The sequence below is a fragment of the Dinoponera quadriceps genome, unplaced genomic scaffold (genome assembly GCF_001313825.1).
Source record: "Dinoponera quadriceps isolate SergipeBrazil2010 unplaced genomic scaffold, ASM131382v1 scaffold163, whole genome shotgun sequence".
NCBI lineage: Eukaryota > Metazoa > Arthropoda > Insecta > Hymenoptera > Formicidae > Dinoponera > Dinoponera quadriceps.
In genome coordinates this window covers 1851109-1875216 of record NW_014554384.1, presented here as the reverse complement: position 1 = coordinate 1875216, position 24108 = coordinate 1851109, and positions in this window count along the sequence as shown.

The window sequence follows — 24108 nt, the reverse complement described above, 5'->3', positions numbered from 1 at the left end:
AAAATTTAAATTTCAAATGTGATACTATAACATCCGTGTTTCGCTCTTGATGGCCTAATATACTTGATACTTTCTTTGAAGAATATATAATCTTATACGAGGATAGACTCTCCTGCTCTTATGTGAAGAAAGTCTATATCCCGTTTACATTCTACTAAAAATATATTCATGTGTTGTTGAAAAATAATTTTTATGAATTGAGAGGAGAAAATATTGGACAGAAAGGACGATATCTTCGAATCGATATAATGCTTTGTTTAAAGATTATTTGAAGATATCAAAATTTTAATCTTGAATTGATACTAACATTTTTTTCTACACAGGCACGCACGAGGTTCAGTTTTTACTAAAATATTTATATTCCGGGCGAAGCTCGTCTCCGACTCTCTTTCGGCGAAATTGACAATTTCGGCGATCCGATTTCTTGCGGTGAGGCTGATTTATCTCGCGAAAAAAATGAACTGTGATTTCGAAACTCAATGAATGAAAGACAGGTCGCCAAGTCCGGGGATACGAGAAGATAATTACGCGGAGGTCTCGAGATACAAGAATCTGGGGATATTTTGCGAAACGGAGGAATTTCGCGCAAATTTACAGAGAGAGAGCGGCTAAATCTCATTTGCGCGGCGCGTTTACCGGATCCGCTGCAACGGTAATTCTTGTTTCGCATTCTAACCGCACGTCTGACGCTAAATGTCGTCGTCTGCTACTCAATTTGAAGGAACACTGCGTACAACCGTCACACGCTGCTCGAAATAATCAAATCACACTGAATAAATAGTTTCGTTAAATAGTTACGTATTCGTGATATGAGAGGAATTTGTCGCCGGATAAAATTAAAAACGAATATAACCCAGTTTCGAAGTATTAACTCCGAAGTATTTCTCCGAATAAAATAAACAAAGCAACTCGATATTTTTACCAAACATCTAACGAGGCCTTTCGATTCCCCTTCTTTATATCCCGGTCAGTAATTTTCTACGTTAAAACTTAATAGTAAAATTACCAATTTACTTTGCACCAGCCTGGTGGCTTAAAATGTAAAAAAGTCAGTGCCTGAGAAGCAAATATGTCTGTTAAAGATTAAAATGAATATTAAAACACGCTTCTTACGCTCTAAAGATTTACCGAGTGACTTGAAGCAGTAATTCCTCATCTCTTTCGAATATAACGGAATTGCATGTCCAACTATTGGTATTTACAAATTAAATATGTACAGGTTCTCGTGTTTACATTCTGCCTAACATCTTAAAGCCATATTATTGCGATTAGAAATGTCGAAGCCTCGTTAGCCGAATTGATAAAAATATGGTAGAAAACATTGGTAAAAACATTGGTGAAAACTCGGTAAATGAGGAGGTTTCCAGGTTCGACTCCTGGCGGATGCGTTATTTATCGCAATATTCTTTGAGAATTCAATCAAAGGCTTACTTTAATTATTAGTTGGGGAAATTGGGGATTAATAAAATTGTTAATAATGGGATACAGAGTCGGTTCGACATGGAGGGAAGATTCTCCGCGTAGGTTTGAAAAGTCTGACGTAATAGTCGGCGCGTGCGGTTTGACACTGTCAAATATAATTTATCCTCCCATACAACGATAATTTATTCGCGCCAAACAACTGCATGAAAAGCTCTTACTAGCTTATTTCCATATTTTCTCGATTTATTGCTCATCAAGGTATTTATTTTTGTGCATTTATTATTCATCAACGTTCTATCTCCAGCGATTTTCCCACCGACACATCCCCTTCCCACCCCTCGACATCCTCGCAAGAGCGACTTTCGTCGAATACTTCTTTTTTTGTATTTATATGTCGGCCACGTCGCGGAACTTCGTTATCGCCGCGAACTCGTGGCGAACTTTTGACGCGGACAAGGACTCCCGACGGTGCCGCTTGTTCAGAAAGGCGTGCAAGAAGAAGCTCCTCCGGGCGCTCTTCCGGTATCCTCTTTCCCGTTGACGGATCCGGCGATCGGCGGCTCGCCAGACGGGCGTCGGGTCCTGTCTCGTCCTGGCCCGCCGACGATGGATTCTAATCCACCAATTAGAAGTGTCTGACTTCGCGACCGCGGTCTCTCTCCGGTCTGCCGCATCCGGCTGGATTATTCTCGCGTGACGACGGCAACGTCGTGCTATGCATTCGGACGCGTATCGATGGAAACGTCGATCAACGGCGGCCGAGCCGCGACTTCGAATCGATCGGCCGATGGCCAATAGGACCGCAGTAACTCTCCCGCTTGCTTAACTCGTGTCCGACTGTCGGAACTGACGGCGAATTTGTCGGCGCGCTGCGAGGCCTTCGTGTCCGACACGATTTGGGACGACATATTCCACCTTTGACGATTGATCGATTTCGCGGGGACTCCAGCGACGCGTAATATCGCGCGACGTTACGTAACGCCGTAACGCAACGTCTTGAAAGCTTTATCTGAGGAGTCCGCTTATCTTTCGATAATTCCATCCCGGGCCTGATTGTCCGTATCCGGACAAATATTACGAGTGTCTGGCTTAATAAATATAGTAAATGAAATCATGTAATCATACCAATCTAATCTAATCATGTCAAATATACACCCTGTAAGCGAATTTATCGTAAAAATTTTAGTTTACACGCCAATCGTTGAGGAAAATTATTGAATTTCCCACTGAAGCTACACACAGAAAATTTTTCTCCAATATATATATATATATATTTTTTTTTTATTTCTGTCGCGCAATAACGCTGTCACTTGGACATTCAGTAGTAGAAGGGGTAGAAGATGTAAATGTCTTGCTTAGAGTATGTCCAATGACATACCCGCAGTTACTACAATATCATATAATAACTATATAGTACGTGTAATGTTTTCTCCAATATATAGATATTCATGAACCGAAAAAGTATTGTAATAGTCTCCGGCTAAGATGAAAAGGAAAAAAACAATTAAACTGGCATATTATTTTTTGTTCGGGTCCGACAAAAATATATTTAGTATCTATAATTATAATATCATAACTATACGCTATATTAAAAAAATTATAATGAAGAAAACCATTTTTCTAGGTGTTATTATATGTCAATGATAATAACTTTACATGCATACTATTTTTGTGATTAAAATTAAAATAATAGACACAGAGTTGAGCCGAAATAGCTATAAATCCTTTCAGTGTGTATAATCAAAATGTATACGCATGGACGCAAACTAATAACACTTCTCCACCAAAATATATATAAATATAAAATATAAATCAATTTACAATATAACCTAACTTCTTTGCGTCGGTCAATAAAAGAGGATAGAGATTGGCGCGAGATCCGAAGTGACTCGAAAAGTTCAAAACTTGCCTTATAAAATGGCTTTGTCAAATAAATTACTTATTGCTGATCTGTTATTTTAATTTCCACGAGAAGATAACAAAAATCTCGGCACGACATAAAAACGACGCTAATAACATTATCGTACGCGGTTACGGACAAAAACTGCCACCTCACCTGCAATTTTGCAACTATCATACGCAACTATTATACAGTGAAACGAAATCCGGTTCGGCCGAATTCAATACTTTACAGCCCCAAAACAAGGGTACGTCGGTTAACCATACCTATGTCAATTGTGGCGATTTTCCTCTATCATAAATAATCATAAAATCCTTGATTTTACGATTAAGATCTAATGATGAGGACAAAATTCATTGAATCTATTTTACTATTTCTTGGCTCCTGCTGTATTGTGAAATTAATCGTTTAACACGAGGCCGAAGTTTTGGGGAGAGATCGCGTAAACCTGCATATTCTGTGTAAATGCGCAGTTGCTGTCGCGATGCGTTATCGCAAATTCAATTTACGGCGTTTCAAGGAAGAGGCGTGTGTTGTCAGATAAATCCAAAGTCCCAGTTCCTTTCCCCGCGATTCGAACGAGCGAAGGACGACGGGATAAAAATCAGGGAGGTGCGCGCGCGTGTTTATCGCGCCGCGAGCGGTCAAGTCCGTGACGCATAAATCATTCGTCTCTCTCTCTCTCTCTCGCCGCGGTAAGACCGGCGGTAAGCGCGCATTTAGCCGTGGCGTAGGCGCGCATTCGCTTTCCCGAACAATATCGGTTATTACGATATAATAGTCGATGCTAATCCGTCGATTATCGTTTGCAACCGGCAATAACATTACCGGTTAGACAATAATTTGATATATCACCAAAGGCGTGTCCCGCGGGAAACCGGTAGCGTTCCCGAGGTCTGCGTCCCCGTTAACCACCGACAGACGGCGGACCCGATTGCCCGATATCGATCGTCGGGTCGCCACCGTCGTCGATGTTGCGTGCACGTTGCGTGCACGCAAACACGCCGCGCGCTGAACGTCGAATTCGCGTTATGTCCCGCTCTCGTCCGCCGACTAATAACGCGGTTAGTCGCGCGAGTTAGGCACCGCGGCTCTTAGCGACCGTGTAACTCGCGATCCGCGCGGAAGTTACCTTCGAGCACGCCGGAGTTGTTTCGAAACCGCATTACGTTGCGCTGGTCTTAGACTTACACCGTGGGGATCCTCGTGACACTCGGGAAAATTTGCAATCCGCGGTAGGTACTTTCCGAGTGTGACTTATTCCAAGAGTCATTTCGGAGTGTTACGTCGGTGATTCGGATTCTCACGTTGGATCCTCGTGACGCCCGAGACAATTCGCGGCCCCAAGGCGCGCACGTCGTTCAGCTCGTATGACTTCAGATAACAGGTCTAAAATGGGGACATAAGACGTTTGAAAGACGTCTGTAAGTAAGAGGTTTTAAGGACGTTTTAAAGATGCCTCTAAGACGACTTTCAGACGTTCCACGTCCCGATTTTAGACACTGTGTTGCGTGGGACGAGTGTTCGCATCGGGAGAATCTCTCGCGAGCAGCCACGCGATTTCGGCCACTGATCGGTCGTTTTCCATTCGTTTGAGCATCGTTCGTCGAATAAACAAGCATTTCTGGTTCCTAACAGCTAAGTTTCGTTCATAAGAACGAGGATTTCTGTTTCCTGTAATCAAAATACGTTCGGGTTCGTTCGTTGTCACGTCAATTCAATCAATCTTTTTTTCTATATGTAGCTTCAAGGTAGCGTATTAAGATTAAATCGGTAGAATTCAAGATTTGACAGAGAAGTTAACAAGTACAGTATTATTAAATAGATTTTCACTACCTATAAGCCATTTAAATAGCTATACATTATTCTCAAGAGCCTAGTATACTGTATACATCTCACAGTATATTGAGAAAGAAAGGTAGTCGCAGTAACTCTGTAATCTCACTAAATTTTATAGGCAATTTTGGCATCAACCGTATGTTTATAGTTGATTTAAGCATTTAAAATATACCAAAGTGAACCCATATTTATATTTACAAAATATTAAATTAATGCTTATTAGCGAATGAGTGCACAGAAAACAGTAACGGTAATTAGTTATAAATATAATCAAATATAAACATCCGTATAGTTACACACGTTTTTATAGAGAAAGTTCTTCCTTTCTGTATTTTATTTATTATCTATACCATGTGTATAGTGAAACACGTTAAGAATATTGTTACATATAATATTATTTGTTATTACAATTATATTGAACTATATAAAACGGTCAGTTTCTGTTACCATTCCATGTTTACTATTCTACTATAATTATACTTAAGATCATTACAATTCATGATAAAAAATTCACATGAATTGGTCACACCATTCCTGTATCGTTATCATAAATCAAAGTAATAATCGTCACATTTATAATTGTACATACTATATTATTCTAATTCGAAACATACATTTCTCTTCGAATGTATCATCAAAATTTCGACTGAGAAGCATACAAATGTCTGACAAATGCAAATTTGGAATTCTCATCGCAGTTTAAATTCTAAAAGCATTTATAATTCTAAAAATATACCCATATCCGCGAATTAATCAACAAATTAATTCACACACACACACACACAACGGCCGCAGAAAGAGAAAGATTCTTTTTCCCCTATTTGGGAGGTACAATCACATGGCAACAGCACGGCCGCGAAATCCGCGTTAAGCCTGGAGCGGCTTAACAGCGGCGCGCCGACTCGCGTAATCGCGCGATCACGACAAGTCCCATCAGCCGAGGACGTTCCGCCCGCTACGTTCGCCTCTCGCCGGTCGCTCGATCGACGGTGCCGATCGGTTCCTCGGGGATGAACACGAGCGGGGGACGAGCGACGGACGACGTCGCAACTCGCGCGCTCGTCTCACCGAGACGGCGTTTCGGCCGTACGAGATACCCGGCTGACGCGGATGGAGCATCCATCACGGATAATATCGTTTCCTCCTTCGCGAAGAGGGGAGGGAGCGAGGAGTCTCGCGCGAACGTGCACGCGATCTCGCGATCCGCGCTGCATCCCCCGTCGTCGCACGTAACGCAGAGCCCTCGCACGTCAATTGCAGGAGACAGCCATCGATAGTGCGCGCACCCACGTCGTGATGCATCGCTCCCGTGCGCTTCGTGATTTGTGCTCTCGTCTCTTCTTCAAGCGCATGTACGCACGTACGTACGCGTAGACGCACTTTTGCCGGCGCATACGCACGTGTACGTTCGCTCGTGTTCGTGTATGTACACACACGTGTCGGTCTGAATGGTCGCCGATAGAGCGCCAGGGAGTTTACCGGAGAGAATGCAGAATGCATTCGCGCGCACGAAGGCACGGGAGGAAATATCGAAGATCGCGGCCCGCTCCCTCCCTCGCTCGCTCGCGAACGAGGATGCGGGTGATTTGTTGTCGATAAAACGTCAGTTCGAGAATTATTTAAGGTATTTCATATCTGAAAGCTTCCTCGGTTATCCGGCGGAATTTAAATGCGAGGCACTCCGGATGCGCGACGTAATTCTAAATTTCACCGGTCCATTTGGAATATCTCTCTCTCTCTCTCTTTCTCGCGCGCTCTCCCGGGGTGGCATGCGTTTCCACATCCATCTAGAGAGTATACTTTTCCCGTCGCTTTTTTACATCCTTCTCAATCCAATTTGCCGATTTTCACTCCGTTTTTTCGAGCCGCCGGCTGACAGATCCTGATCGCTCGGCGAAACTGTTGTCATACCGCGAATTTTTCCAGATACCTCTCTCTCTCTCTCTCTCTCTCGAAAGATCCTGCATTATTTATCAGATTTTATATGCGCGGCACTCTGATGCGAAGCTTAAATCCATTACACTTTCTATCGCTCTCAAGCGTCGCGAGTAAATTGTCATCGCCCGATAAAGCGTGAATTATCAATAAATGCGAAGCTTTCCCTCCCCCCTCCCCCTCTCTCGCTCTCTTTTTCCCTGAAGGGATCTGAAACTCTCAGTCGATCTTATATTCGCTGAATCGAATATAAACTTGCAGAGTTTCTTTAACTTTCGCTTTCGATTAACCGTACGATTTACAATCGCGCGAAATTATTAAGTCGTTTTAAGGGGAATAGGACGGAAAGCTCGAAATAATAGATTTTCAGATCTTTGCATTTTCGCGGATAGCGTGGTTCCTCGGGAATGTTTTTCTTACTAAATTAGAAAATTCGAAAAATTAAATTCAGAAAACAAGCAGTGCGATCTAATGTACGAACGGTCTGAAAACCGGCGGCATGTAATCCCACAGCGACGCGCAATTGATAAGAAATAAAACAAAGATGAATAGCATTAGTCTAGATTGCAATCGTGTAAGCATAAACATGGCACTTTGTCATGATTTTCAAGATGCGATAGAGTCGACTTTTGACGCTCTGACTAAGGATAACCTGTTATTACAGCACCGGTCATTGCAGCCAAAATGCTAATGGAATCTTGCTACGTATGTAAATAGCTATACAGATATTTAATGATGGAAAAATGCTATGTCTCGATTTAATGAGCGGTTTATCAATAGGTGGGTTTCGTGCCGTTGGAATATGCAAAACGGCCGACGAGAACCGTCTCAAAAAAGCGGACGGAGATCACCGCAACGAAAGAAGCCAAAATTGCAAAAAAAAAGCGAGCAGCTGCGAAAAACTAAACTAGAAATCGCATTTTTTAACCCAAGCAATTTTTAATTGAAACCGCAACATATATTAATTTGAACAATAGTATGAAATCTTTAAACGAGTTTTTCTTAAAACTAAGTTTTTTACAATTTCGCAGCGATAATTCAAAAACGAATGAAGATATCAAGATATGTTTGTTTAATTAAGGAGCCTTATTTTTTTTTTTACTGAACTGATTAAACTCTGGTCGAAAGAAAAGTTATTTATTTAAAGGTAATTGCAACGAAGGAAATTATTTTTAGCGAATTTTCGTCTTTTATTGTCATTTTATTAAGTCTTTACTGAGTTTTTTTCTCTTTTCCTTCATTTCATAGAAGAAATTTAATGCCGTTTGCCGCTATTAAAAATTTTAACTGAATTACCTGCAATCACTGCAAAACCACAGCTCCGCGTGACGCACACAGCGGAATGGGTTGAGCTGCAATATCTCTATATGCTAAAATTTTGTATTGCGCGATATGTGGCTTTGAAAATAATTATTATATATTACGCCAAGCAGCTTATCAGCTAACGCACGGATGTTCAGTACAATCAACCGATATATATATAATATACTGATAAAATCCCCTCTCCTTAAATGTTATAAATAAACGCATTCTTCCGCCAGCGTGAATTTCATAAAGCGGACCCGATATGTGGCTCCATTATTTTAAACAGCTTACAGAAGGATTTCAATTGAACTCTGTAATAGCGAATCGAATTTTACCGATTTCTCGNGCAAATTCAACTCCTCCCCCCCCCCCCCCCCCCATTAAATAATCCTTACGTCAATGCAACTCATACTTTGCGCTTCCCGGTGTGATACCTCGTACTGCCGTTGATACGATCGGGGAAGGGGGGGGGGATGAGCGAGAAGGGAAACTCGCAGAAAACGCGCAGCGACCACCACGGAAACGATCGCTTCTTGATTCTCCGTCGGGAAGAAGAGCGCATCGCTCGTCCATAATTCGCGATGGTTATTCGCGCGAGGATGGAAATCGGCACACTTGCTGTAACCGAGGTTGCGCTGATATCATATGCAGTGCTTTCGCGCAAGAAAAGAGCCGATGCGATCTAACAGCAGAGAGGGGGTGGGGGGCGAATAGACGTGGCCGATAGTGCGGCTCGAGTGCTCGAGGGAGGGGGGAGGGGGAGGGGGTACAGCGTCGCCGCGGGCGAACGCATCCGCGAAAATAACGCACCGGGCGCGGCGCAATGTCGCGATGTAATGTGACGCGATGCGACGCGACGTAACACGGATTCTCGGTACGAGGGTCACATCACATCGGACGGAGATATCCCGCCGTTACGCATTATCATAGAGATGGGGGGAGGAGGGGGCGGATATTTCCGCCGGGAAATAATAAAAGAGAATTAGAATGGTCGCGAGGCACATTTCCATAATTCGATTTAGCGAAAGCGCGCGATAGCTAACGTGCTGCCGGAACGAAACGTCGTTGAAAAATTTAATCTCGGTGCTGAAATGTTAAGTATTTTTGGGTCCACAGTGTGGTAAGCTCTCGTTCTGAATAATAAATCGTGACGTAATTCCTGGTAAAAGGCGTTTCCCGCGCTGCCAAAAGTCACGGTGATGCTTAAATCTTGGGAATTGAGACATCCGATAGCACTGGAGACGCTTTTTGCTTGAAATTACGTTACAATTTGCCGCTCAGAATACTGAAAGTTAAAAGTGGATCACGCCCATCGTAGATCCAGCTTAAAAGGATGCCAAAGTCGACGTTATACAAACTAGAAATAGATTTTGCCTGAAATATTCTTAATTATATTTAATTAAACATTCTTAATTATATTTAATTAAATATTCTTAATTATATTTAATTAATTATATCGTCAGTTCATCAGCGCACAAGCACATTTTTGCCCCTTTCTTAACACTTTAATGGCCGCACGTCTACGCAGTCAAACGTCGCCAGGGGCCGGCAATATTTTTGAAGAATTAATTTAAAAAAACGTTATTAAAATTTGTTGTTTACATTCATAAAATCACTTGTTTACATTCATAGATCATCACACACATGTGTGAGCGGACAATAACAGTTGTTCCGGCTATCACACACATGTTGTATGAGCGGCCATTAAAGTGTTAATATTTATTTACATTAAAATATTATATATTTGTTTCATATTTATGATAAAATTTGACATAAGTCCTTTATACAAAATGGCGTTTCATTTATTTCGTCCGGCCTATTTGTTGCGAGATAATAATTATTTATTCTAGACACGATCCCAATGGTCGCCCTGTACAAGCTACAGGATATCTGCAAGTAAATATTCACATTGACAGAGCTAGAGATGTTAATTTCGAAATTTTTTTGTCATTTTCGTTACATACTGAGCAATGCTCCAATTCATATTTGCGCATGCTTTCGTTGTGCGAAAGCATTTATAATTCTGCACAGCCAATACGACATGAACTTTGTAGGAAGAAGTCAGTATTTCGCAATATTTTCGTATTTCCCACAAAGTTTTCGAGTATGATATCTCCTCAACACGTTGAATGCCATGACTGGTGACCGATGCTATAATACTATAATGACTCTCCAGAAGTTGCATATAAAATATAATAAAATATAATAAAATATAATTAATTGGTACTGTCAAATTATTTGTACGATCAATGAAAAGTCAACAAAACGAGATAAAAAATAGATGTATCTCAAATTAAATTTACATACTGTACTTTTAGTATTTCAATTATTAATTGGGCTTTTGTGTAATCAACGAAAATCAGCTCGGTAATCAAATAACATGTTAACGACGAATTACGTACGGCGATGCTACAGGCGATCGCGCGAGATGTTGAAAATTCACAAGCGCTGCCGAGTCGAAATTTTGGCCTTATGTTAAACTGCAACACAGTAATCTTTAACTGCAACACAGTAGGAGCTAAAATAGCAAATTAGGTACGCAATTTTAACTCTCATAATATAATTTACTCCTACTTTGACCCTAATAATAATGTCTTGAACTTTTATTTTCGCTGTTTCGCATCAATTTAAATTGCTGAAGATAGCATTAAAGTGAAATCCGTAAAATGAAAATTTCGAGAGGAACCGTTACTAAATGTTAATATCATCAATGTAGATTCTTGTTGGTCCACAGGCCGTCCAAGTAGGCGCGAACTATCTTTAAGAGCGCGAAAGTAACATCAAAATTCCAACCCGAGCTTTTTTCACTCAGTGTAACTCTCGTCGTCAGATTATTCACAGACGTCGCTAATGATTGTCCGATCGTTCCGTCGATATATCGCCGTTCCATTTCTCCCAAACCGAACAATCGAAACGCGCGAGAGGCCGACTGTTGACCCGGCAATTACCAGCTGTGAATTCGATGTCCGCGAAACAAACGTTGACGAAGCGAATCTCATTTTCTATTATTCACGGGTTTGTGTCCGCCCGTTCCGACAACTGTCGGAACGCACCAGTCACTCGAGCGTTCGTTGGCATCACAGCCGTGCGATCGGAAGTCCGCCGGCTCCGCGCGTGATCCCCGGAAATATAATCACAGCCGGGCGACCTTCGACCTTCCCGCCGATAAACAAGTGCGGGAGCGAGCGAGCAAACGGCCAGGCGAACGGCCTCCGTTAAGAAACGGGGCCGAGGAGTGATACGTGAGTCGAATCTTTTGACGAGAGAATGAAAGGGCTCGATGAAATCGGCACGTCGGCCGAAGAGAGGAGAGCCCGGAGCCTCGGCTCGAGACTCAGCAGCGCTTACAGGATTCCCGAGATGCGCGCCTAGATATCGAGAGAGGCACGAACGGTGTATCGGAAGAAGAAGCGAGGGCTATCGGCCCGAAGGAACTTCCTATTGGCCCGATCTCCGAGAGCGCTCTTTCGAGAGACAGAGAGAGCTGGGACTTTATATCCCACGGCTGCTCCCGCGGGAATCGGGACCGTGTCGGCGTTATCCACGTAATAAATCGACTGCTCGGCTGCGCAGCATTGATTACGAGAAGCGGAGATATTATTTAGGGATTTGCGAGAGCGGAACTCGCGCGACTCGCGTCGAGGGCCGACGGAGAGTCTCCGGGCTGTCGTGACGAAGGAACGAACGAGCTCGTTGAAGCTCGTTGAAAGAGGGAAGAAAAGAAGACGCAAGCGATGCTTCCCGTTGACGGCGATTTCCTTTCGAATTGGAAGATAACGGGCGAGCGCCGTTGAGATTGTCGGCGGAACGATCGGACAGCGCGCGCAATTGGAGGAAATGCAGACAATGAGCGTCGTATATCAAAGAGCCCCGCGATACTCGGTTTTTTCGATAGGGTTTCTCACGAGGGAAATTTGGAAAAGAGCTCGTTTGTTTCTCACGGGTTTTTAACGGGTTGAAATGGATTTTTAGATTTGAAATGATCGGTAACTGATTTTCTTATATTTTTCTTATTTGTTTGTTTAAGATGGTTGAAAAGAAAAAAATTCAGGAGACAATTCTTTCCACATGATAAAAAATATGTGAGATTTAAAGATAACACGTAAGGATATATAATAAATGTACATGATAATGTAATTTCAGTGCTTTTATTTTATTTTTCTGATAATTTCGTGTATCATAGGTCAGTTTTGGAGCCTAGTTTCTAGAAGCATTAATTCTCAAACATCTGTTAAAAAATAATTATTTACAACGAAATATATATAATAATTTTCATAAGACTATTATATATTTTGCTACAGAAGAGTTTCTCATTTGCAACCATGCGCATAAATCTTAATTTTACATTTTCAACAAGTCTTTATAGCCTAAAAATAAAATGGAATGTTAGTATTGATGATCTTCCTTTAAAATTCATTCTCCATTGGTTTCTCAAGCCCGACGGAATTTGCCGCAGGATTAATGTAGAATTAAAATTTCGATCCGAGTACGCACGCAATGAAGATAATCGATATCGAAGCAGTGTAACTGCAGCGGACGGAGATGCGCGTCCGTACCGCGAGCATGATGAATTTCCATCCCGCTGGAAAATTTAGTGCAACGTCTCTCATACGGGGGGCGCTAGGGCGAAAGGAAAAGGGCGAGATGTGAGGTAAAGAAAACAATTCCTGACGTTTTCACGGATATCCATCTCCTTCGTGCTTCCACCCAAAGTCCAACGGTGCAATACCTCTCGGGAGAGAATCTCCCAAGTTTTTCCGCCACGCGAGTGAAATGTGTGCGGCACGTCCATCCGGTTGTATAACTGCTGTGTCAATTCTCGTGTGCGATACACGAGCGAAGTGGTCGCGACATGAAATAAAATCTCCGATTATTTAATGATTGAGCACCCGAGTCGAAATTTCAGCCCTACGTTAAACCTTTAATTATGTTAAATTTTTAATTCCACAACACAGTAAAAACTATTAGACAGTAAAATAGATTCAATTTCAATTCTAATAGCATAATTTACCCCTACTTTGGCCATGGTGATGTCTTCAATTTCCATTTTCGCTGCTTTCAATATCAAAATATTTTTGCAGTATAAAATTTATAATATTCTTGAAAAAAGAATAAATTCTCCTTTTGAATACGTGATACGCGTTTTCCTAAAATTCGTGATGAGTATATTTTAAAACTATTATCACACACCAAAAAAAAATATTTTTTGTTGAATAAGAATTATTATTTTTAAAAGAAGCAAACTAAACTGAGTAATCGCTTTTTGTCTAGTAGTAGAATAATATTTTTCTCTATGTAGAATTAAAGGTTCAAAAGACCAATTAACAAACATAACAAACATATTAACAAATATAATATCGTCAAAGTAGGTTTTTATTAATTTACAGGCCATCTAATATATATATATATATATATAACAGACGAAAACTATCCTTCACAATATCAAAGTAATATCAAAATTTCGATTCGGCCAGCACTTTCGGTGATTACGAAACGAGAACTCCTCCTCTGTTCTCTTTGGATGCTTTCCCTCAAAACGCCAAATCACTTGCGCGTCGATTTTTCACACTGTTCCAATTGCGTCGGGAAGTATAAATATCCAAGGATGCCAGTCATATTTATACACCATTTCATGGAATTTTCGGCAAAGGAAAACGCGGAACAGTATTATTGCGTGGCGCCACGCACCGTCGCCACGTGTGTTCGCGTTGAGAAGGGCGTATTTTCACCGCGTAAAATATTAAATCGTCGATCAGTCACACTTCTCCCCGAGAGAGACTCCGTTAAGCAGACACTAGCAAATCCCAGAAATGCTCCCGTAAAGGAAAGCAGCACGGAGTCCGGCGTTCTCCGCGTATCCATCTTCATCTTAACTCTGCCTGGGATCCATAGGCAAGATGGTCCTCGAGGGAATCCCTAAGACCCCTCTCCCTCTCTCTCTGTCTCTCTCTCTCTCTCATGCTTTCTCTTTCCTCTCGGTTCTCTCTCCAGGAAGCGACTATGCCGCGCCTGTCGGGCCATGTAACCAGTCATTTAATAGCTACTGCACGCGGAAGCGTATTATACGCCGTTGTTGCGTATTATACGACGAGGGCCGGAATACACACCGGTCTTCAGCCTCAAAAATGGCTACACACCGAATAGTACGTGTGCAACGGAACAACGGCGAGCTGAGAGCACGTCCTTTACCCCTTTCTCTCTCTCTCTCACTCTTTCTCTCTCTATACATATAAATATATATATATATATATCGTTCGCTCACTCTCTCTTCCTTTTGCACCGACAGCGCCCTTTAACAGGGACAAATGGACCTCGGCTTCTAGAAATCTTAAACGGCTTGATCTAGTTTTGTTAACGTATTACGTTATTATAATATCTCAACATTTAAGGTAAAGGTACTCAAAGTTTCTCGTGTTACGATATCTCGATATTGTCGTTCGAATGATTTGAATACACCTTCGTTGACTATATCTGTTTCATATTTATCTTACTCCTGAAATTTCTTGTAATAAAATCTCACTCAAATCAAGCGAAAAGTAACAGAATTCTCACTTGAAGCGATAGTGGAAATACTGCCACTCGAAATCGCAAAAGCGAATGTTTCATTTAAGTTTGGAGCAGATTCTGAACACTGTGCGAATGAATGTTTCAATCGATTAGAGTGGAACACATCAGATTGACTCTTCAGTTTCGAGTGAAAATATTCACTCGACGATCCCGTCTAAAGAATTCACTCTACACGAATGAAAAGTCACTCGAAGAGACTCGGTTGTTACTCGGTTTTTCGAGTAAAATTTCACTCGGAAAAATGCCGAAATCTAAGTAAAATTACTCTAATACTTCTTGACAACCATTTATTGGAAGCGGAAATATAATTGACTATATACAATATGATATTTTCTTCCTATAAATAGACATTTACTCATACGTGTTAAAACAATTCCGACAAGTGTATTAAATTCGTAATATTGAAAAGGAACACAAGAATTGATTTTTATAAAATATCTGCCAGACAGAAAAATCTAAATTCAAAACCACTAAGTTTCTCCAATGGGAAAAGGTATTATACGATTTAAAACCATCTTACACTTCCACTTAATAATTCATTTACAAATGGATGGACGAATGGAAAAACAGATTATTACATTTATTTGATTTCAGCATTTTTATCCGCGCCACTATATCAGTTTTTCAGTACGAGCAAATATTCTTGGGCTACGCGAGACCTCGTGTAGCTTCAACGGATGTTTCAGCTTGATTACCGTAACAGGAGACCTCTGAGTAATTCCGATAGCACAGGATCTCGAAGTTACGTCGAGAGGACGTCGTTGTTTCGCCGGTAACGCGCGCGAGCACCGCTCGTTAGATCCCGCCGTTAGTCCTGTGGCCCGCCTTCCAGAGTATTCCATAAAGGTGTCCACGCGCACGCAGCGTCGTACCTACTCGTGTACGCGCGATAGGTGGTCGCGACCCTTCGATGAAACATTCAGGGCCGGTTGACTCTCGAACGCTAACGCATTCCGGGACGAACGGGTCCGTCCATTAACGATTTCGAGCGATTTCACCAGCAGTGTCTCGACGAATTTGCCGACGATGCGAAACCGATGTCCGGATACCGCGACTCCGATATAATTAGGCGAATGACGTACTCTTGCAAGCGTAGACGCACCTCGTGCATGGCCGGCTCCTGTCGGAAATAGCATGCGCGGTGTGTGGCCACAGGCGAAGGCAACGTGGATTTTCTTTTTACAGCGTCTTCGTAATCTTCGGTGAGATGTTGTTAGAGAAAACAGCGTCGATCAGATGAAACGTATGAGAAGTGAACGGGAGATTTGACAAGCTCGAATTCGGTGAAGCGTTCTCACGAGGAACGCGCGTCCCAGTGTTACTACCGCTTATCGCGTCCGAGTCGAAATTTTGATATTTTCTCAGTGATTGCCGGGATCTAGATAAAATTCTTTTAATAGTCATCCCCTTTTGTATTCCCATAGGTATTAGATTGATTTTTGTAATCAAACGGTACTTTTCCGTAAATAAATAAATATTATTATTATTATTATGCTGTCTTAACTCTTACTGTATTGTAGAATTAAAGGTTTAATATATAGCTAAAATGTCGACTCGCGAGATTCGGCCACTTTGTATCCTCAGTCACGTCACTGCTATATCTAGCGCGACGTTAAAGCGACCCTGCCTGAACCAGCGGTAAAAATCGAAACGGGTCATTCGCTGCGAAGAAGTTACGCTCAAGGTGTAGGCGATCCTTAAATACGAACGCTCGTTCGTGGCTTGAGCGCTGCGGCTTCCGACGTTGTAGCAATCTACCGGTACGCTTCCGGTACGCTTTCGAATAATGTCGTGCACGGCGTCCTCGCGCGACGCCGCGCAATTTCCATTACTATGTTCATGAAACCGGCAGATTTAAGACGCAATTTTGAGCGGCGAACACGAAACGGCATGAGCGCGTCTTCCTACGCGGTAGAATTTCTACCCGTTGTCCGACCGAATTTTTATCTTAATAAGAAAGAAAAGAGACCGCGTTGCTGGATCTTTTACGAATTTAATACTGTAACCAGGATTTAATAAAAAAAAACCTTGCGATAGTTTAGATCCGTTTCGAAGATAATGAAAAGGGAAAATAAACGTTCCGCATCTAAATTCACCGTCCTATATTTTGATTTAAATTACCAATCGAGTTCTCGAAATTTCGTGGAGTAAAATCTCCACTCGAAAAATGGAATAACAGCCAAATAATTCGAATTGGAGTGACTCTTCATTGTTACGGCATGAATATTTCCATCCTGTGACGTGCAGTGAATACTTTCGTTCTGTATTGTAAAGTGAAACTCCACTCGGAACATGAAGTGACTCCTGAATCATTCGAGTTGAAATGACTTTTCATTCTTATAAAGTGAATTCTTCGTGGAGTGAATATTTTCATTTCGTACTGAATCTAACCTAACCCAATCTAATAGGGTATGTAATAAACAATAAGATAATCGAGCCTTACTATAATCGTCTTTTGGCTGTTGTGTCTTTCCTTTAGTTCACAATTTCAGTTCACAATTTGTTACACTTTATACGGGAAACGTTTTATAACGAATATTTAAATAAATATATTTAAAACGCTACACTACATTTCTTTTTTAAATATTATCAATAATATTTAAGAATAATACTTAAGTAATATTAATAAGTAGTTTATAATATTTAAGAAAGTTTACAAATTTATTTAATAATATTATATTTCTATTATAAATAAGAGTGGGAGGGGAGGATCTTGGAGAGTTCAGGACTGTAGATAATACGAAATTTATTAATCAAGGCGAGATGATGCAGGCTCAAAATCCCGAAGTTCTGAGTTCAAACCGAGCCAATGGCAAACAAATTTTTCAAATACAATCGAAATAGAATCAATTAAATAGCCTACAATCGAGAAAATTTTAAGAAAATATTATTAATGACATTTTAGAAACAAAATAATAAGAGAAAAATACTTTGCATATTAATTAAAGAATGTAAATTAGACGAATTCAATCTTTTTGAAGTAAAACCATATGTTAAATTACTCTAAACAAATAAAGCATTCACTTGAAACGAGTTAAACATTCATTCCAAATAAGTGAAACACTACAAATCAGTGAAACATTCTCACCACGGAGAGAACATTCGGTCTTGTGAAAAGTAAAATGTCACTCCATTCCGAATGGCAGGATTTTCACTGTCGTTTGAAGTGAATTTTCACTCGTTTAGTGTGAAATTTCACTCCAAAAAATATACGAAGTATAACCGTGCATTATGATTCTATTTTTTTCATCCTCATTCCCTTTGTATCGATGCTCTGCACAAGCGAGATGGAAACGTTAGCGGTATAAACAACATTCGGAACGGCGCCCGCTCGTTGACGAGCGCATTGACGTTGCGACCACCGAAAAAATCGAGAGGTCGCTACCCCTTGTTTAGGAGAGTGTATGCCGATCCACATTCGGACGTGCCAGATTCGATTAGTCGATGACAATGAGCACTGATGATCCCGCGTCTCGATGCGAGCCGCACAATGGTCGCAACGTTACCGTCGCTCACTCCTGCATCACACGAGGGTGTAAACCGAGGGAGAGGGGAACATACGAGCGACGTAGGGGTGAAGCGGTCGTAAAAATCCGCGGCATATGTCGTCCCGCTTTGAGACACGGCAAGCAGAATGGATCGTCCACCCCGTAGACACATTGCAAGCCACCTGATCTCCCGCCGGTTTATAACTGCGCGTGCGACGCGTCCCGCGCGCGATAATAAATCTGTAATCGCCGCAACTTGCGCGCAATATCGAACTACCAATTAACACCAAAATAACCGGCGATTAACGTGCACCCCTTCCACCGGAGCAATTTAAATAAGATTTTGGAAAAAATACGCAATGCGAAGGAAACAATATTTATTCGTCTACACATTGCGACAAAAATTACGGTTAATTTCAAAGAATGCACCACTAGAAATTGGAGTAACTTTTATAAGAAAAAATTACAAACCGATCATTTTTGATCCGCTTTGGTAATTTAATGTTAATCTAATAAAGCAATCCGCGAAAATTCATGAATGTGCCTTTAGACGAAGATCGCACTAAGAAAGGTTTCGTTCTCTAAAAATTAAAAGGAATGTCCATTTTCCTATTTGGTCCTATATGGGCCCGTTTGCATTTGAAATCGCTGCTATTCGTCAAAATGCATCAACCCAGCTTTGGCAGAAATCCATGAATTTAATTTCAGTTACAATTTCATAAAAAAAATTTCCATTTTTCAACAGTCCGATAAAAGTAATAACTTATGGTATTATACGTATATAGAACGTCCCATAATTCGTCGCTCGCTTCACTGACAGATCCTGCAATACGTTTAATGTGGATATTTCTCTTGCGGCGGCCTCGAGAGAGGTTACTGTTTATTGATTAAAATATTGTTTATTTTATAAAAAAATCTCAAATATAAATCTCACTGAAGTAAAATCCATTCGAAATTAACCAATTCTTCTCATCAATTTTTAACACGTGAATCGATTTGTTCGTACACAAAATCTCCATTAACTGTAATAATGCTAAGCACCGTTATTTGCAGAAATAAATGTAATTAACATTATATATAGACACAATTATATTTAGAAACTTTACTTTTCTAAGTAATTTTAACAATATTCGATTTTCTTTAATTTATTGCGATCAATTCATACTTGAAGATTTAGCTATTCATAAAAATTCATCATCGATTCGCCTTTCGTGAAAAATTAGGAATTTACTTATAAGCATTGTTTCATTGAGAATTTTTTTCTTTCTAATTAATATAAAAATCACTCGTTTTTCTACAATCTATTTTAACTGTTTAGTGACTGAAGTTTTCGTTATTCGTGAAGGTCGCGAAAATTTTTAATTATATCTTTAGGCAAGATCACAGGAAGAAATGTTTCGTTTTTTACCAATTTAAACTATGTCTGTTTCCATTAATTTATTGCAATCCGATTAATATTCGTTTATTTCGAAATTAAATTACCGTTATTTATCCAAATATATAAATCCATTTTCTGTGAAAACTCATTTAATTTATATAATTTTATGTAATTTATATAATTTTAATCCCGATTTAATAAAAAAATGTTCAGTTTTCATTAATATGAATTAAGAATGTCCGTTTGTCTCTATCGGTTATAATTTACTCGTATCAATATCTCGTAAAATTAAAGGCTAATCGTAAAATTATAACAGTCCAGCTCACGCAAAAGTTCATAAATTTACATCTATACTCGAATATATGAAAAAATGTTTCATTCCTAATTAATTAAAAAAAAAAGAAATATCCGTTTTATTTCGATTGATTGCGATATCTATCAGGAATCTCCACTAATCATAATGTTGCATTGATCTATCCTTGATGGAGATTCATAAATTTACTGACAAGTTTAAAAAATGTTTTTTTTTTTACAATCTCTATTTCGATTTTTACAGACATGAGCAACACAAATCTTCCTAACGATACAGTCGTCGTACGTAGCGACATATCAAAATCAGAATAAAGTTTTCTCATTATTATATTTTCTTTCTTCTTTAAATTTTACTTCATATCTGTTAGAAACATAAAATTGACGCTTGGTGTTACTAATCCAAAGCAATTGCGTAGTTTTTTGTCCATTTATCGTTCTAATTTTATTCAGTATATGGGCTCAGATTTTATGCATGTTTTGTGCACGGTAACTGCAAGAAAAGTGTTATATCTTGACTGGAATCCCAAGTGGATTTACTTCTCAGTTGTTGAACAAAAGTTCATATAACTGTTCAGTAACTGCTCAAAAAATACATGAAATGCCTATGGGAGAGAAAGAGGAGGGGAGGGAAGTATCATAAATTGTCGACACATTACACATTATTCATTCTTCAATTTCGAGTGAAAATATTCACTTAACGATTCAAGAAGTGGAGAATTCATTCGGCAGGAGCGAAAAATCAGTTGAATTCGAGCGACTGTCATTCTACTTTTCGAGTGATACCTTCATTCTCAAGAAATACAGAGCGCAAACAAGCCCCAAATTTGACAGTGGTAGCGATGCATTCGGAAGAGCTCGTGCTGAGCTTCTTTCGAGATCGCTCGCGCGTAAGCACGCTTTTGTTGCGCACATGTGAACTCGCACGCGTGCTCTTCTGTGCGTGGAACGCACAGAAGACATCGAATGAAAGTGGTACGCGCGCGCGTATGTGCAGTTGTGTGTGTATATCCGAAACGGATACACGTAAAGGGGAAACAGATGTCCTTTCGCACATTAACATGCATGGCCGTGCCGGACCGATACCCACTCGATCAATTGGCATAATTAATTGCACACCGGCTGAACGGGGGGTCAGCTCGGACGCGAAACGATCGGCGCTCGTTCGAGCGAAAACGCGAATAACCCACTTACGAGTTCTGTCGAGTTCGCCGATTTCCTCCCATTATACGGCTATTCGGCCGAACCTCGTGTGTGGAAACAAGATTGTTTATCTTGTCCCCGCGTACGACAATAACTCTTTAACGAATCGAGCGTGGGCTTGAAAGCGAAAGCGAATTAATACTTTCATCATTTTGACCGACGTGTCTCTCGTGCACAACGCGATGGCTGCTTTTACCGTACCGGGACACGCGTACAACGTGCTCGTAATCACGCAACTCGAAATTCGATGATCACGCGGCTTGAAATCCGAGGGATTCGACCGTCCGAAAGCTGCATGATCTACATTGAGAGAAATTCTATTAAGACTCCAATAAAATCGTAGATATTTTTGACAACCTAACTTTTATCTCTTGGTTTTCACCCAAAAATATAGTAGAGGAAAAGCACCAGAAATTACATATCGTTTTGTCCTTACACTAGAAAGTTCTGTTGAAGACGTAAAATTAAAATTTACGTGCATTGATGCGAATCAGCAACACTTCTCTATTAAAATATATAATTGTCTTGCGAAAAAAATTATTACATATTTCGTCACGAATAGCCATTTTTTTAAGATGTTCGATAATTGACGCTTCTAGAAACTAACATACCCAAAACTGAAATACCCATGATACCGGTAGGAAATTATCAGGAAAAAGTAAAAACACTGAAATTACATTATATTGCACATTTATTTTATACTCTTACGTGTTATCTTTATTCTTACAAATTTGAAATATTTTTTTTAATTTTACAACGTATATTGCTCTTTATTATGCGGAAGGAATCCCATGACTTCTTCCCGACTTTACAGCCAAGAAATATAAATATGTCGGTTCACCATATCTATATCAGTTTCGATGCTTCTTGTATAGCGGTAATATGCAATAAGATTGTTACCATTGACACTACAGTAACACTTATTAGAAAAATGGTTCTCCCGACTATAACTCGCTTCACTTATGCGATTGTAGTTATAAATATCAAAAATTTTGGCACGGACGAGGCTGCGGCGTGTGGACGAAAGTGTGCCGCTAGTCTGCAAAGCCCCGTCTGAGAAGATATCGTTTATGGCGGCATAACGTCGGCGACTCGGTCGCGTCAGATGCGACGGTAACTAACCGAATCGCGAGCACGTGCCGACAGGTCGAACTCCCAGGAACGACGTGTTTCCGCGTTCCCGCAGTCGTATCGGCTGTCTCGCGGGGTCCCTCCGGGGACTGCCGAAAGTTCGGTCGGACGATTTGTAACCAGCTCGAAGCGCGCTCTCGGAAGTGGAGCTCCGGATCCTCATCGTCGTAAAATCCGGCATCGACACGAACAATCGGATCCTCTCTCCGTCGTGGAAAGGGGGGGAGGGGGGGCATTACCGGCGCACGCGCGGCACTACATTCCACCTGACGAAGCCGAGATCCACGACGATCCGGACGATCATTTGAATAAACGATCGACGACTCCTCGGAGACGCGCTCCTTCCGAACGGATCATTGATTCTCCCTAATGCTATGTCGCTCCGCTCGCCGAGCTCTCCCCTCCCTTAACGTTCACGACCGGAAGCCTCGAGTAGGTCGTGGCACGCGAAGACGCTACAATCGGGAGATATCGGGCTGAAATTAAGAAAGAAGGAAACAACCGTATCGGCTCGCGAGGAAATATCGCTCACAGCGACGACGTAGATATCTCCTCCGTCGCCGGGCTCGCCGCGCCTGTCGATGCTCGTTAGAAAAGTAGCGCGCCCCTTCCGCCCCGAGCGTTATTGGCGAATTGCACGTTGACCCCTTCGTGCTTCCGAATGACAATCGCCCGCTCGATTCGTAAATAGTCCTCGGTCGGAGACTAGAACGGTCTACGGTCGGGCACGATCGGCGATGCAGCGCGTGCCTTGAATTTGTGTTTTCGAGTCCAAATTTGGATCATATTTCGAGACACTTTTCAGGCCAGCACCTACTCAGATAGTTTATGGAATAGTAAAACCTACACGGAAACAAATTAGTGTCAATTCAGAACTCATATTCTCGTAAGGAAAAATATATAATTCTACGACATAGTAGGAGTTGAGATAACAAAATGTAGGTTTTATTGTGATATAATTTACTCTTATTTTGATCACGACGATGTCTTAAATACTCTGGTTTTGTTTGTTTTCAGCGTTGAAAAGAACTGTTTTTCGTACTCGCGTGAATTTAATAATCGAAGTATGGAAAGCATTTCTTCAAGATAGCATTAAAATGAAATCTATAGAATTAGAAGCTCGAGAAAGAAATTTTAACCAATATAATATCGTCACACGGAGTACACAGAAAAAAATTAATATCATTTCTTATATATACAAGAAGATATAATTTTGCACGGAAAAAATTAGCTTCATAGTTAAATTAATTGTAATATATGGATATCTAAAACTTTAGCAGCAAAAGTAATTTTAATCGTTGCATTAGCAAACTCTTTTGCTGCTGTAGCAAACGTATTATCGCAAACGACATATACGATAGTACGTTTACTGCTGCAGCAAAAGAGCTTATTGCTGCACCAATTAAAATTTCTTCCTTAGCCAAATTTTCGTCCTCCAATTGACTTTTTGCACGTCGGTAATGAATTCTGGATTCCCGAGTTGCGCGTAAACGTCCGTTTAGCCGAGTCGGCGAGTGTCACTTGTAGTTGTGAATTCGTCCAGTTTTTATTCTCATTACGCTCATTATTTTTAATAAAGACGTGGCTCCTTTGTTGAATAAACTGCTGTATAAGCTGCTGTTTCGACGCGT